Source organism: Streptopelia decaocto (genome assembly GCF_964273445.1).
Source record: "Streptopelia decaocto genome assembly, chromosome: 6".
In the NCBI taxonomy this organism is placed as follows: domain Eukaryota; kingdom Metazoa; phylum Chordata; class Aves; order Columbiformes; family Columbidae; genus Streptopelia; species Streptopelia decaocto.
The window spans coordinates 29,982,389-29,994,819 of NC_138660.1; the positions used below are offsets into that span (position 1 = coordinate 29,982,389).

Genomic DNA, 12,431 nt, shown 5'->3' on the forward strand with positions numbered 1-12,431 from the left:
ATATTTGTGAAAATATATTTTGCATAACTCTTTGATTTTGTAGAATGGAATTGTAGCAGTTCTGAAGGGGTGAGAATTTGTGTACATGAAGTACACACAATTCCTACTTACTCCTTTGGCAGCTGAGGACATTCTCTCCTTATTTGCTCAGGAGCCAGATGTTCAAGGATGAATATATTTAAAACTAAAAACTCCGTTGTTGTTATTATTATTATTATTATTCATATTCAATGTAGTTACTTGAGGTTATGCATCCTGTTCTTTCTTTACAATCAAAACTATTTCTCTTAGAAACTCCCTCTCCTCTGGCACTGGCTCCTGAAGGCAGCGAAGATTGTGTGTGGTTGCTAATGTGAGACAACATGTACCCCCATGTCTCTAAGAAAGCCGCATTTTTCAAGGAGCTAGGAACAGAAAAAGGCAAATATTTTGCTCTTATTTATTTACAGAACCAAAAGCACGGTTCTGTGGCTTTTTTCTTCTGTTGGTTGTACAATTAACTGTGATGAAAGCTGGATCAGTGTGTTTTGGGGGAAGAAAAAAGGTTGTTCATTATGTAAATGAACAGAAGGTGAAATTCTGGAAGTGAACATCATTCTGTGCTCAGGCACTAGTACACAGAGATCTGGCAAAGGTCTGAAGCAATCCAGGTAAATGTTCACTTCCAATTAATTTCATAGAATACGTCCATTATAAAAGGAATTGAAAATGACACACTGGGAAACTGCCTTCCCTCTTCATTCTTTCGTTGATTCAATTAGCTGTCTCATTAGTTTTCTATCATGAGGAAGCTGTTAGTTCTGTGCTTATGAGTGTGGTTTTACTGCATAGGATAGTAGATGGAGATTTCTGTAAGCACAGTATCAGTTCAGTGGAATGTTTGGCCTGCTAGGTGGTTATAAAAACAGATGTTATCTTTTGAAAAATAAAAAAGCCTAAGCTGAGAAACACAGTATCATCTTATTCTGAAGGACTGATTTTTATTTTAGGTGTGTGTGGATTTTTTCCAGACTTCTGTTGGGTTTGTTTGTTTGTTAAAAAAGGGAAGGAAGTCGTAAATGGACAAATACTTTGTAGAGAAGATCGCATGTCTTATTGGATGCTAATTCCGTTTAACGGCCACAGGATGCTCCTCTGCTGTAACTTTGGATCTTTCATTTTTAAATGCTACAAGTTAAACCTCACTGTGCAAAAAATCTGCATAGCTCCACATAGCTAAATTCATGCTCAGTCATTCTAGAGTTTTGTATTTTAAGAAATGTTTTTAGATACTTGTGAGATTTTGCTGGCTTGGGTACTTTACATGTATCTCCCTCCGTTTTACCGCCGTGTACAGCTCAAATGTGAGCTGTTTTCTCGTTGAGGGTCTTTTTCTTTTCCAGCATATTCCTAAGGATTCCCAGGACAAAAGCTCATGTGAGGGACACGGCGTATTCTGGGAAGGCAAACATCCTTTTTCCTGATTATTGCTGGGTTTGTACTGTCTGAACTCTGGTTTCAGCAGCCTGAACAGCCCTGTCCATCAGGGTTTGTTGAAGCAGCTTTCTAGCTCCAGAGGCAAGATTCTCAATTGTCTCAGGGTTTTTTGAGAGCTAAACTAGGATTTAGAGTGAAAACCTTCTTCATCTTTGAAGTGGTAGAAGACTACGGAATTTAACAAACACACTTTGCATCCTATTAGCCTCCTGACGTTTGCTTGTCCTGTACTTCCCCAGCTTTTGCTCTGTACGTGCGTGTTTTCAAAATGTTTGTTCCACACCATATTTAAGCTATCGGAGTTTTAAAGAGTTTTTTTTCTTCTAATTAAGAGGAATCTGAATCTTGCTATGGCAAGAGTACTCAGACTCTGAAGTTCTCCAGTGAGAAAGGCTGCACAAAGTATTGGACCCAGTTGGAATCAAAGAAGATAATGAATATTCAGTTTGAAGGGAATACGAGACCATCCCAGTTTTCTTGCCACTGTGTAGCACTTATTTCTAGTTCCTTTTTTCCCCCCCCTAGTTTTCTTTCCGCTATTGTAGCGACAGGGCATCAAGGCTTCCTTGGGAAGTGGGAACAGTTCAAGGATTCACAGGTGGACACTCGACCACTCATGGGATGCTCAGGGAAGTTGAATCTTGATGTTTGATGGGTTACCATGGAGTCTCATATTTAAAGAAAGCAGAAAGTACAAAATAAAGAAGTCAGGAGAGAGAAGCAAACCCTACTTTTGGTTTAAATAGATGAACTCCCATAGCCAAATTGCTCAGGTTGGCCTATTTTGTGTTAATTTATGCAGTCCTAATTATGAGACGCGTGCCCTTATTCTAGAGATCCTTAGCACATTTATAATGCTGCCTATCAAAGGTCATTATTTCCATTAGTTGCTTTTCACAGGCTGCTTGGCTTTTTGTTCAACTTAGTTCATGGATCCACAATAGCATTACAAAAACAAAAATCAAAGCAAAAAAGCCTGTTGCAGAGTTATATAGGGCAATTTAGATAGGATCTGTGTTTTCGGTAAGTCTCCTGGGGTAATGGACTTTGGAGCCTTTCCATTTCAGGTCAGACAAGATTAAAAAGAAAAAAGCTTTCACATAAACTGCCTTTAATACACTTAAAATAGTGGCTTATGTTAGACAGACTATAAAATGTTAAGAAACTTCATACCCAAAAGATTTCTCTGACTTCCATTATAGCAAACATAAAAAGTAATAACTTCATTATCTTCCAGCAAAGCCTGCTTATTCACTTGATTTTCTGTTTTAGCGATGTGAGTACTTTGCCGTACTTTAAAATCCGAGCAGTGCTGTTAATGTCTATTATGTCTTATTAGGCATAACAGTATTAATTTGTGGTTACTCCTCATTTTGGCTGCTGCTAATGCCTGCAAACCATGGGCTTGACAATATTGGCACCTTCAGCAACCTCCTCCAGTTATAATATAAGAACCTGTGTGTCCAATATCAGCATATATTAAAAGGTTATATTAAACATACCCACCAATAAAATGTTAGTTTCAGAGTCCTCATATGCATGTTTCTCATCTTTTTAAGTGCTACTAGTTTTAACTTCATCAGTGAAGTCCTTAACAGACTATATTTAACATTCAGCTTACGACACTTTTCTATTAATTCAGATTCTTATAGTCATTAATAAATCCATGCAGGTGAAGGAGCCAAGAACTTCATAAAAAATTTACGGGAGGGATTCTAATACTGTTCATAATGCAAAACTAATCCATAATCTATTACTTAAAAGAACCAAATCCATAGATGAATTAATGGAACTGCTTTTTCAATCCAGTTGTCAGTGATTTTGTTTTTCCCAAATTGTTTTGAAAACACTGGGTGGCATGTCCATTTGATGATAGAAAACAGCTCAGCAAATGTATTTAAAAAATATCATTTCAATGCAGTGAGTGTATATTTTAAGGTATCTGTTGCATGCAAAGAAAATACATAAAGAAAGCACCTGTTACAAATGTTATCTAGCTTTTGCAGTAAAGAGAAGGTTATTATGCTGTCCGTACTCTGATTTTTGAGCAAAATTCACTAGCTCGCAACTGAGGACAAAGTACCAAATGCCGTGGTGGGGAAAAAGTAGCTGAGCATGTCAGGATCTAGGAAGAAAGGAGAGAATGAGACTGAAATGCCTTTGCTTTTTCATCAGCCCACTCAAGGGGTGGCCTTTCCTTCAATATCACTAAGTCAGCAGCAAGTGAGGTATTGCAAGGCAGCTTTTTCCACATACTTATCACAAATACCAACATTAGACAGACACAGCCTAGTGCCAATCCCAGCTGTAGACCAACAGCAAATTGGAGTTCTTTGCCAGCCCTGCACATCTGCAGGCGTCCCCGCTTGGTCAACGTCAAGCCACAGGCATCTGTTCCGCATTGTCGCGCTGCTAAATTTATGTCTAATAGGCAATGACAGCGAAATGTTTTAATGAAAAACTGTCTTATTTTGCTTAATGACTGAGAGTACTCAAAATACTTGTCACACTCTTGATGTTTCATAAGTATGTGAGAATGCAGAGAAGGGCAAAGGCAATTTGTAATAACTACTTTGTCGTGAAAAATGGATTTTCATTTGTTCCTGTCGTGATTTTATATATTCAAAACCATGAAACCTCGTTCTTGGAAAGGCTGCAAAAAAGCTTCTCGTTCTTTGCTTTTAGTTTTCAAAGACTTTTCCAAAATGGTGCACTTGATTGCATTGCTGGAGACCCTTGAAGGCCTTAGGGACTTTGTGTTTCTTTGTCCTTCTACCTGTGATCTAGTTGAAGATGTCCCTGCTCATGGAAGGGGTTGGACGGGATGAGCTTTGATGGTCCCTTCCAACCCAAACCATTCCATGTTGAGGTGGTTCTGTGGTTGTATTATGCATCTCACTGAAATTCTTTGTCTTGAGATGTGTATTATAGTTTGACCAGGGATCTGAAATAAAGTTCTCATGAAGCATAACGGCAGCAATTTTTTAATTGTAAATATTGGGAAGTTTTGCTAAACTATTTCAAGGAAGGTTTTTTGTCTTTACAGGATAAAAACAAAACAAACCACCACCACCATCAAACTAAACACCCCAAAATACTTCACCTTCCTGCTTAGCCAGAGTACGTCGCTTTTAAAGTGGGCAGAAGGAGCGTTAGGATGATGGGCAACAAACCTTGTGTTTCACAGAAAATATTTTGGGTTTTTTTTAGAACTTCCTCCTGCTCATTTCTGTAGAAATCTTAAGACTGACTTATCTTATTGTGTGTGTATTGGATGAATTTCTTCCAGGATGTGTTGGCTCATTTCCTTGAGTACTTCTAAATTTTCTGAATATTTTTCAGTCACAACAGATAGCTGAAAGAGCTTGAAGGAAATGAGTCAACCTCCTGAAATAAATTGCTTACCGAATAGAGGATACCGTGTTCAGAATCATAGACACCATTGATAGCTATGTGGATACTAATTTAGAAATATTATTTGAAAATCTATTATATATACTGCATGTTTCAAAAGGTTTTGGGAGGAAATAATGCAAAAGAGCCACCTGAGCTTTGCTGTTAGAAATGTAGGGTATGTTTTCAGGTATCAGCACAAGAGAGGCGTGGATTGGGAGGACAGACAGACAGAATCTCTGATGCCAAGTTAAGGAAGCCACCGAACGTGAGTGTAAATGAAGAAGAGTAATGTGAAGTTGCTGAGCTGCGGGCTACCGAGCTTTCTTAAAACAGCATCCTGGAATCTGAAGGCTGCAGGGGCCGTGTCCTTCTCTCCTGATTCCGTCACGAACAAACAATTTACATCCTGAATTTCAGGAGCTTCTCTGCACGGGGCTTTGCTGAGTCACCGCACCGGCAGCTGGCTGGAAAGCGACATAGTTTGGTTAAAAATAACTAAGATGACACCATTTTAGTAACATATATGACTTGTACAGCAGGTAGGCAAGGCTTTGGGATTTTCTTTGCTTCCCAGGAATTAATGCAGCAAGTCAGGGACTGAAGTGAGGGAGCCAGCATCAAATGTCATGGTTTGGGGTTTTCTCTCTGATGAGCCAAACTAAAGGAAAACCAGATGTTCTGGAATTTTTAAGAGGCTGGACATCTGGATGTAGATCTGAACTTTGAACTTGGAGCCAGATTGCCCTGCTTTGGTGTATTACGCAGAAAGTCCCTGATGTATTTAGTGTATTACGCAGAAAGTCTCTGATGCAAGCAATGAATATCCCATCTCCAAACAGGTGACACACTGGCGACTTCTCAGGCACTCCAGAAAAATTTGAATACATTCATATCACAACAAAAAGAAGAAAGTGCAGAGTAACTGCATAGGAGTTGAGCCTATTGGTGTGTAAAGTGTCTAAAAACGGTGAGACCTGGATAAACGCAGGTATGAAAAAAAAATCCAGCTGATCCTCTCTCCAAAAATTCCTCTGCCTCTGGTTTTCTGGTTTCTGTCAGTGTTTGTCCATGACTCACAGCTATGAGCAGTTGACTTGCTGCATTACTCTCGTTGGAGTGTGTGTGGGCCACTTTGATTTATAAGCTTTTTAATATGACCTTTCGGAGTAAAGTAGCAGCACGTATTAGAAGTTGCAGCTTTAGCAGTGGCTTTGTCGTGGTGTTCAGTGCAGCTGAAATATTTTCTGAAGCAGGATTCCGGTTATTTCTTAGTTATTCTTAAGTGTGTGACCAAGTTAGATTTCCTCTGCTTGTCTACCTTGCAAAAATAGCATCTTTGACAGTCCATGTGCAAATTTAGAATGCGCTGCGCTCCTGAACTGTCGCTGGGTTATCCTGGGTCTGCTTGAAAATTAATACCATGTGTAATCACACTGAATTGTTTGGTGGAAATGGCTGAAAAAGACTTTCTGAAAAGTGAACCGGGTCAGAATTCAGTCTGTGCTCACCCGTCGCCTCAAGTCTATAGTCATTCCTTAATTGTGCAGTTAAATTCTGCAGTGTCAGTGTGCTGGTGCTGGGACACGCTGCGTTTTCAAGTAATCGATGATATATGTTTTAAAATTATACAGAAATGCAGCAACCACAGCTCAGCTGAAAATTATGCCCCAGGGACTCAGTTCACAAAAGGTATAGACGAAGTTTTCAGGATCAGAGCTCGCTGTATGAAATTGTGCATAGTTAGGCGTAATTTAACCAATCTGAACAGGATTTTTTTTCTGTAAGAAAGCGTTTTTATGTACTTTCAAAACCATAGGTTTATTTTTTGTTTGTTTTGTGTATTGCTTTTTGCATATATTCTACCATATTGTGTTCTGATGGCTGTTGTCATCTACCAATAAGGGACTCAGTGGGTTTTACATTTGGTTTAGATTACTGAAAAGCTGGAGTATGCCAAAAGCCTATTGTTTAAATACAAATATTTTTCTCTACTCCAAACCAGCAAGCTTCTGACTTTCTAATAAATTCCCTAAGAAGCCTATTACTGTCAGATGACAACAATAGTCTAGTTTGCATTCCTGTTTAAACAGATCACAGTATTGAAGATAAACTTAAAATAATAACAGCTGCTAAGGGAATATTAAATCCCACAAGATCCTTAAGAAGTGTGCACTGCAGAGACATATTTTATTGACAACTTTCAGAAACCAGAAAGGTTTGTAAAAGGCAGTGAGAAATCATAAAAAAACAAAGGTCTTTAGAAATGTTTCTGTTTTAGACATTGGAATGGGCTTTGAACCCTGGGAATGAAATGCCAGCTGATATTGTGACTGTCCAAAGTCTGGGACAGATTAAGAAGATTATTGATCAGGCAATGTCAGAAACTACATGAAATAATGCAGTGAAAAGCGAAGCTGAGGAATCCAGGCAGCCTGCCCTCTCATTTCAGGTGTGAATTGCTTGTCTCACCTGCTGTGGACAGATAACACACTGGGGGAAATCCAGAGGTATTTACACTATTGCAATAGTTGCAGGGTTTGAACCATCAACCTGCTGAGAAGGCCAAATCCAAACTAACCTCCTGGAGCCCTAAATAGCAGTTGCTGTATGTAGGAAAACCCCTGCTCCTCCCAGGGATTGTCTCTCTTCTGTGGGTACACTGCAGCTGGCCTTTCTTGCTTTAGCCCTTTAGCCCCAGCAATAAAGAAAACTTTCACACACCATTTAAAAATCAATCAACCAATCAATCAATCAATCTTTTTATAAATAAAAATCAGTGATTCTGGTTGGAGCTTTCACCTGCGCAAAAAGCCACGTGTAACTGGTGGAGAGTATGAACGTGTGAGCAGTTAAACCACTTCCCGTGGTGTTTTTGCGAATCCTCTCGTTTTCCTCTGTGGCCATGGGTACAAAGTGCCACCTGGCCAGGGAGGGCTTCCTGGCCCTTAACGCCTGAGAGCTCCCCACTAATGAGATTTCAGCTCATTAGGATGCGTTAAGCCCTTAGAAGGATTTAAGAAGAAATACATACCTTTTATCTCTTGTACTTTCTTCTGGGTTGTGTTATTTGTTCATTTCTAGGAAATAGGTGTATTTATTGAACTTAGCCTTTTTGTCTGCTTGCCATTTGCATATATACAATTAAAGATATTTCTATGATTTATTCAGAGTTATTCTCTATACCTGATGAATCTCTTTGGGCCTGTGGCTCTTTCACGCGAAGTCGTGGCGTGAATCGAGGATTAGCAGCGCAAGCTCTTGCCGAGTGGCACGGCCCTTGTGCTGATGGGCTCCTTTATTTTGTTGAGTGAGATTGGAGAAGTTGTTTTTCAGGTGTAGCTGCTTACACTTGGTTGGTGTTTGTATCTCTGGAAGGTCTTGTTGCCAAGATGTTGCACACAGTAGTAGGTGGCAGTTCCCGATCTGTAGTGATCAAGCTCATCCTTTGTGCTGTAGGGATGTTCTCCATCACTTGCTCCAATGTAAATATTTCGGCCAGTAATGTGTCTGTTAGGATATGAATGGAAAAACTCATCATTGGATAATGCACCAGGGAATTCGGGACAGGTTTTGTAGAAGATAACTGCAGAAATTGAAACACTTGAGTAAGTTAGAATGGGGCTTTTAAAATTATTGCGGGCTACTCTGATCAATAATTACTCCTTGCTTTCTAGTAGTTTTGAGGACTATCTGTCAGGTGAGGTTTTTAACTTGATAAATATCTTAACCTGAAAACCTTTCTAATAAATTATAGTTTCTAACAATATATCATAAAGCCAGTTTTAGGACCAGAGGATGCAAAAAGGAAATAAGCACAATACTTGTCAAAAGTGTTTGCAAAATTGATGTGTTTTTTAAAGTACTTGCATACCATAGGGCATGGGAATTAGGATGGCTGCTAATAATTAGGGTCCTGTTAATTAGGGCAGGAGGTTTTGGAGTCTGTTATACAGGTAGTAACAGGCTTGGTTCTTGCCTTAGATACTTGTGCTTTTTACACGTGTGCGTTTCAGTGATGTGTGTGGTGTTTAAAGGGCAGATGTATGTTCCATAATGAGTCAAAATGGTGGTTCATTTTTAGATTTGCAAACAAACAAAAGTGAAAGAGCATATGGTCATCTTGACTCTATTTGAAGGCCCTTTGGTCATGACAATTGTGTTTGCTGACCATTCCACAAGAATAAAACACTTTTTGAAGGGTTAGTTACAGGAGAATGACATGTGGAATAAAGTGTACTTAAGGTTAGTTTATGAGCTAGTCATGCTTCTCAAATGAGCATAAATTTTACAAAAATTAAACCCAGAAGAGATTGTTACATTATGCAGTCTGGTTTCCTTTATATTGTAGGCGACTCAGTGCTGTCCAAACTTTAACTAGCATGAATATTCCAGTTTGTAGAACATTAAAACAGGTACCGTTGTCAGAGAGCAGCAGCAAACTGAATTATAATAATGATCTTATTGCAGAGGAAACAAAAACCATGACGCAGAACTGCCAGCGTCTCTGGTAGCTTTGTGCGTTGGGTGTCTCTATACATGACCAGATGCTGCGGGTCCGTATAAAACCAGCATGAAGGCCATGGGATGAATGAGCCCTCACTTCTTCTGCTGGCGGTGAGATGACACCCGATCTGTCCAAAGGCAGCCGCGCACAGAAAGCCGCTCTGTAAGCGCAGCTGCAGGAGCAAAATTGTGCTTTTGTTGGTAATGTTTATTTACCAACAGAATTTCTCCTGGGGCAGGATAGGCTATGTTGACAAAAGCACAGCTTTGCTGGTATCATGTCTTCCCCAGCAGGAATACTTTGTTGTGTTTTCCAGTTTTTCTGGCAAAGACTTGTGGTGAGAACACGGTCACAGATAAAAGCGCGTGCCCTTTATTCTTCAGAAGCTGCAAATCCTCTTCTGTGCACGGCTCGAGCAAACGAGTGCTTATCTGACACCATATAAGGTTGTGGTTGCGAAGGAAAATGAGGAAAAACATTCCACAATAAACTTGGACCGGCACAGAAAAGCGTAGATACCGTTTCTTCCTTTTTTCTTTCTTTTTACATTTAGCTCTGACAGTATTTATCTCCAAAATGACCTTTTACAGTTAATTAGCAAAAATGGCTTGTGTTTCTACATTTGCTAAATAAACAGTCCTGTCCCAGAATAACAGGCCTTTAGGATACTTGTAGACACAGAGGTGGGTTTTTGTTAGTTTTTTCTTGGACTTGCAGCCATTAAAAGCAGGAGAGGATCACATTTAGACCCCAAGGTTGTGGGAGTGTTGGGATGTGCTTGGGGTTATGGTTGGGAACTGGATATCACAGAGGGGAACGTATTGTGCAGGAATTGTGGCTGTGAAGATGGGTTTGGATCAGAGTTTTAATAAGGTATGAGACACAGCAAAGTGCATAAACACACACACACACATATATATATATATATTGCTGAAAGTGTCAAGGGTGATGGTACAGGGGAGATAGAGGCTCCCATTTTCCTCAATATATTGCAGTATGATGAAGTATTTAATGGTCTTTATGGCTATGGGCGTGCTGTACCATCTGTCAGAGTTACTCTCGAGTTCAATATTTTTAAATAACAATACTTTTACTTTTTGTCTAGCATTATGGCTTTCTCATAGTATCCAGATTTTGCGGCACATTGCAGAAACCCCAAAGCATCGTGTCTGTGTGCGGTGCAGGGTCTGGCTTCCAGGTGAGCCTGGTCTGTGTGTGGAACCTGACGTATACGTGGGAATGAAATGCACATCATTTTCTGGAGGAGAATTAATAAGATTTTCAGGAAAGAGGTTAAGCTTGAGGTCATTTCCTTCCTATTGTTACGCTTTTGAATTTTTGCCAGTGAGATGGGTGAAAGGATTTATTTTTGTCTTTGAATGCATTGAATTTAAGTGATGTCTTTGCTTAGAACACACAGAAGTGGAATTCCACTTTATTCCTACCATGGCACTGTGCCATGTATCTGAAAAAAGTACTTTTTTTCATTATCTTTGTCCAGCATTCTAGTTAATTAATCCTTAGAGCTGCTGCTGCACCTCAGAATATCACATTGTGTGAGGGCACATGGAGATGCTCTGATCCACACGTTGAAGTGTTAGTGTGCATATAGCAGGAAAATAAATGTGGTAATATTATTACTAGTAACATATAATCCTTGAAAAAGAAGCAAAGCCTGTCTTATGGCTGGTGTCAGAATAAAGGCTATGTGTGAAGATGAGAGCGAGGATCTTGCCACTCCGAATTGAAGCTTCAATAGCAAAAAGGTTTGAGCGTGTAGTGTTTGGATGGGCTGGATGGGGTGGCTTTGCTCTGCTTCTGCAGCTGAAGTGGGAGTGAAAGGTTTGAGAAATATAGTTTATTCCTGGCCATCCGGAGTCACAGGTAGCAAAACTAATAATTGCTCTTGCTGTGTGAATTAATTGAGTGCAATAAATGTCAGCAAGATAATCTGTGTGGTGTTGGTGTTGCAGAGGCTGCCCAAGGGAATGCCAGTGGAATCTCTTACATCTCTGCCCCTGCTTTTCTCGGCTCAAGATTAGTGTCTTATATTTTCATTACTGTCCAGGTTTTCTGAAGAGTTAGGAAAAGAGATGTGGGATAGCATGTAGTAGGATCTCGTAGCTTCTTAGGCAGCTTTTAAGACTGTCCAAGAATTCTAATATCAACATTTTGTGGGTTTGCTCTGTTGGCATTCGAGGGAGAACAGTTTCCAGCCCTTTAGCACACAGCAGTGTTTGAAATGTCTCTTCCAGTAGCCCCGTTCTGGTGTGCTTTCCTCTCCTGTTCTTTGAAAATACAATTCCTAGAGTGGCTTATGCAAGCATAAATCAATGCAATAGCTTTCAGTTCTTCGTTAGCAGGAAGTCCATCTTAATTTCTTTGACTGGAAGCATTTTTTGGAAAGCCTTCAAGCCAGGTATGAATGACCTGCAGACCACGGACTAGATTACAAAGATACCTTTAATACCCTTTTCCTTCTTGTGGTTCTGGGGCCACTTTGGCAAGGTTTGTGTCCTTGCTGTAAGCTGAAGGAGCTGTAGGTCACCACTGGAAGGTTTGCGAGCAGTCACAGCTTCTGGCAAAACGCGGTCTTGTCTGAGCCCCAGCGCCGAGGTGGGATTGAGCAGCCTGTGAGAGGAGACGGGGCAAGAGCAGCTCTGCCATCTCCTCATCTCCTGCTCAGGGCTGCCCAGTGCACTTCTGGGGTCAAGGCAGCTCCATCCGGCCACAGGTCATGGAGCAGTCCCATCTTGGCTAAAACACCTGGATTTGTGGGGAAGTTGTGCAGGAGAGCAAAATGATAGAATGTTCTGAGTTGACCCACAAGGATCATTGAGTCCAACTGCTGTCCCTGCACAGGACAACCCCACAGTTCACACCGTGTGTCTGAGGATGTTGTCCAGTCTCTTCTTGAACACTGTCAGGTTGGGGCTGTGACACCTCCCTGGGGAGCCTGTTCCAGTATCCAGCACCCTCTGGGTGAAGAACCTTTTCCTCATGTCCAACTGACCCTCCCCTGACACATCTTCCTGCCATTCCCTCTCTGTGTAAA

At 40.5% G+C, this 12,431-nt stretch overlaps 1 protein-coding gene across 9 annotated transcripts in view; it reads left to right on the top strand.

Moving 5' to 3' along the window:
• Positions 1–12,431, top strand: part of HECW2 (HECT, C2 and WW domain containing E3 ubiquitin protein ligase 2) — a 113,707-nt gene that overhangs the window by 36,661 nt on the left and 64,615 nt on the right. The window lies entirely within an intron of this gene.